The sequence below is a fragment of the Aplidium turbinatum genome, chromosome 1 (assembly GCF_918807975.1).
Source record: "Aplidium turbinatum chromosome 1, kaAplTurb1.1, whole genome shotgun sequence".
NCBI lineage: Eukaryota > Metazoa > Chordata > Ascidiacea > Aplousobranchia > Polyclinidae > Aplidium > Aplidium turbinatum.
Genome location: NC_137472.1, coordinates 45845964 through 45850452, shown reverse-complemented (window position 1 = coordinate 45850452; position 4489 = coordinate 45845964). Strand labels below are relative to the sequence as shown.

The window sequence follows — 4489 nt, the reverse complement described above, 5'->3', positions numbered from 1 at the left end:
CGGCGGGGGGTCTGGGGGGCCTCCCCCAGAAAATTTTGAAAAATTACTTTGAATTTGGTGCATTCTGAGAGCATTTTCAACAAAAATGTGGGTACGAATATTCCTGTAAAATGGTGCTGTCCGGTAGCATAGCAAAAGGATAAGATCAAGTTTTCTTCGGCATTTTTCGGAAATAAAGCTTAGTCTCTATGTTTTCTTGTTGCTAATTCCTGGCTGAGATGTTTGGTATTGGCAAAACTCGCTCTTTTAATGCAATTTTGTTTAAAATTAGGCAATTTTTTTTTAGACTGAAAGCATTATTCTCAATATCGTGACGTCATACGCGTGCCAAAGGGGGGGTTGTAACCCCCAAAACTCCCCCCTTGGCTACGCCACTGAACCTACCAGCACGTTAACGAACAGGAAAAGGTGGCAAAACCTTGAAAGTTTTAAAACATGCCTGAATGAAAAATTATGTAGTAGGCTATATATCAGTAGTTGGCACGGCCACAAAACCCAAAAAAAACAAATAGCAAAAAATAAAGCAAAAACAGAAAGAAGCACACATGTAGTAATGAATGACAGCCTAATGAAAAGTGTTGTGAATTGAATATGCCAATTTGCCATTGAACAGTTATAATCCGTGTATGCAATGTGTGACAAAACATGTGTTTTCCATTTTCAGTTCATTTTAGTCTTATGTCTCAAAAATAATTTGTATTTTTAGGTGAAATTGCTTTATTTAGAGTGTTTTAAATATCTGGTGAAATTGTATGCAATCTGGTGAAATTTTAGTTACTTTTTGGTGCCAAGCAGCTTCCAGCATCTGGCAACGCTGTCGACGATACCGAACTGCAAATTTTGCAGTTGCTGGTCAGGCTAACTATTGTTGCAAGTATACTTCATCGTTTTCAAGCACAATGTTAGGTGGCTGTGACTGATGCTGTTACATGGTTAGACTAATATGCTTTGCTTTCTGCACAAAAAGATAAAGCTTAGACTAGGTTATCTTGATTGAGCTTAGACTAGGACCTAGTCACTAGGTTATCATTATTGTTCTTACTTAATTAAATTTAAGCTAGGTTCTTTGTTTACTTGCGATAATAAGTTAAGGTCAAAGATCTAGGGGTGTAATTGTAAGAACAACGCAACTTCTTAATTGGCTAGATTTTTTTATCAGCATTTTGCTGAGCAGGGTCTGCCATATTTACATTAATTCCACATAGCGTTGTTATTTTCAGGCTGTGTGTTGATGGTTTATAAGTGCTAGTCTAGTTGTGCAGCAAGCTGTAGACTGGTAGAAGGATAGGTTATGACATGGGAGGCTGCAACGTGGTGCTGTCAATGTGAACTTTCATCCTACAAACAGTTAATAAAGTTCATGAACATTTGGAACCCTTAAAATCCTGCCTTGATGAAATACACTACAGTCTACATCAACTACTGATCATACCATTTCAGAAGCAACAGGTATTTTGCATTACCTTACCAACAAAAAATTCCTCTTTTGGTTGCAGCTTTTTTATCAAATAATGTCTCATGTTGAAGTGATTTTCAACCAAATGCAATCTCGAGATATTGATGTGTTCAAAGTACATGAATATATAAGCAATTTCAAAAGTGCAATTTCCGTGATAAGAAACTCAAAAGTACCGTACTGTGAGAATTCTTCAAAAACACTTATGGCTGAAGCGAAGGAGGTGTGTGACTGCATATGTGTTGACATAATGGCTAGATATTGCTTCACCAAACAATTAGTAACTGCAAAATTGTTCAACAAGAGAAGCTTCAATAGCTTTAAAAATAAACTGCCCATACATGAGGTGGCAGTAACTGTGGAAGCATATCCCATCATAGAAAAATAAAAGTTTGAAACTGAACTTGCAGTATTCTACAGCAGATTGGACATGCATGAATATTCCGCGTTATTTGAATTGTTGACATTTATTCAGAGATGCTCTCAGTGAAATTTCCAAACTGTTAAAAATCCTCCTAATTATTCCTATGACCACAGCAGAGCCTGAACGCTGCTTTTCGACATTAAAAAGAATCAAAACTTTTCTGAGTACCATCAATCAAGAAAGGCTCCAATCATTAAATGCTCTTGCCGTCATTTCAACAGAGAAAAAATTCTTTGTTACCCAGACATTAACGACAAAGTCATCATTTTGCTCAAAAGTAAACAAGAAGAATGGATTTTGTCTATAAATAAGCTTGGTTCCAGTTGACATGGAGCAGTTTATTTGTAAGTAACTTATGTTTTGTAGTTTATCCCACTGTTTACCTTTGTATGCACCCTAATTATAGCCTGCATAGTGCATGTGCAGCATGCACTGTAGGAACTTTGTGTCTTTTGTTTATTTGTTATTCATAGTAATAAAATAACCCATCATAAAATAATTTGTCAGACAAACCACAAGAAATCTTGTATTTCAGCGAAAGAAAAACTTTGCTGGATGATTCATGGACTTGACTGAGTCCCTCACTAAACGGAGTGTTCAACTCGTCAACGATGCAAAACACCAATTTGGGAAAAGAAATGTCTGAACAATCAATGGCCACAGTTTTGTATTTATTTATTCACAGACACACATAATCAAATCTTCAGAAGCCATCCTAAAGTTAAGTATCGTACTGATTAATTAATCTTTTTATGTTTTGGGTTAGGCCTATAATAGCCTATGCCTATCTAATTTGTTAAAACTGGTAACTATTTACAAAACAGTGCTTTTATGCATATTATATATATGATATTGCAAATAATTTTAACCAATGTATATTATATAGGCTAGATTGTCACTCTCCTGTTGGACACTTCCTTTTTACTTGTAAATTAGGAGAAAAAATCTGCTTTGAATTCATCGTATTTTTTGTCCCAACAATGGTAGTTGTAGCAAGATCCGATACCAATTGAGCAATTGTTCAAACTGGAAATTAGTGTTTTCGTGTTTAAATTTCACAACAATTTACTACCAGATTGCTTCTCCAACCGTTTTAAATGTGTCAAAGAGGTTCACTGCCTGTGTACAAGAAACCATGATAATGATTCTCTAAACATTCCATACTTCTCAAAAACGCTTGTAACTCAGCATTCAATAGAATTCACAGGTGCGAAAACATGGAACGAATTTCCTTCTTCATTTAGAAAGAGTGATACAAAGTCACTTTTTGTCCACAATCTAAAACAAAATTTAAGCAAACAAAACGGATACGCAATAGAAAGACAATGTAGAAAGACTTTCTTGCATTCTTGTGAAGATTTTAGTGGATATCCGAAATAATTTACAAAAGATTAGGCCTACCTAACAATAATGTCGACTGCTTGTGCTGTACTTTTATGTTTGTAGATATTAACAGCAAACGCAACACTCCATAATCAACACGACACGTCGCAAAAGGGGATGAGAGCTTCATCAACACCATCAGGACATCATCATCTTATCTACCAGCTGCTCATCCATTCCATCTTCACCCACCAGGACAAGAAACAATAACTTAAACTGGATCTAAAACCTTAATCACCATAGGTTACTGTGTGATGTGCAGTCTGACCATAGAAAGAGCTCAACACCTGCTCTCCTGGGCCACATCGAAATGAGCTTTTGCCTGAGGAGTGAGGATGGGTTTCTTTTATGTTCGGTTTTCTTTCTCCATCCTATTATTATTATGATTACTGCTCATTGCTCATCCACATCAATCTTGGAACTGACAAATTCAATCCACAACACTTTTCATTAGGTTGTTACTACATGTGTGCTTCTCTCTGTTTTTGTTTTATTTTTTACTGTTTGCTTTTTGGGTTTTGTGGCCGTGCTAACTACAGACACTACATGATTTTCTATTCAGGAACGTTTTAAACCTTTCAAGGTTTGGCCATCTTTTCCCGTTCGTTAACGTGCTGGTAGGTCTATATCGACTATTGTAGTTAGTAGTATCTTTTTCGTCCCGGACGTGTTAATGACAAAAAATAATATGATTGATTGATATTCATATTATGAGCAAAATGTTCCCATCTATTAGGCCTACTTCAGATTTCCTATTTTGTACCAACCTTTCAGAAAAAGCAATTTTTTTGTTTCAAAGTTCTAAAAGTCCACATTTTCAACTGCTCAAAATTTTTATTTTTTGTCCTGAAAACACCAGCAATGGCATTTTAGAGCATATAAAAGTGCAAAATTTTCTGGGGGGGCATGCCCCCAGACCCCCCTAGGAAGCTCGCGCCTTCGGCGCTCGACTGTTCGTGTCACATTATGACGTCATACTTACCATCAACATTTGCAGCACCCCCATCACCAAAGGCCACGAGCCGCCACTGCCCATGATGATGTGATGTCAGGGAGTTCGCAGTACTCGACTGTTGTTGGCGCACCGCGCGGTGGTGAGGCTAGACGTAAAGACCTGCCGGCATGTATTTGTTGTTCGTCACGTGGTCAAGTTGAATATCATTTTTTGTCTAATTGTAAAGAATTTTTGCCCTTGACACCTAAAGATCGGAGAGATGTCATTGTGA

The 4489-nt window shown here is 36.9% G+C and overlaps 1 long non-coding RNA gene across 1 annotated transcript; it reads left to right on the top strand.

The window, feature by feature from the left end:
• Positions 1-1224: 1224 nt before the first annotated feature.
• Positions 1225-3969, top strand: LOC145772236 (uncharacterized). Its single transcript, XR_014289282.1, has 2 exons — positions 1225-2224; positions 2416-3969. It is a non-coding gene; the product is annotated as an uncharacterized LOC145772236 (long non-coding RNA).
• The last annotated feature ends 520 nt before the right edge of the window (positions 3970-4489 follow it).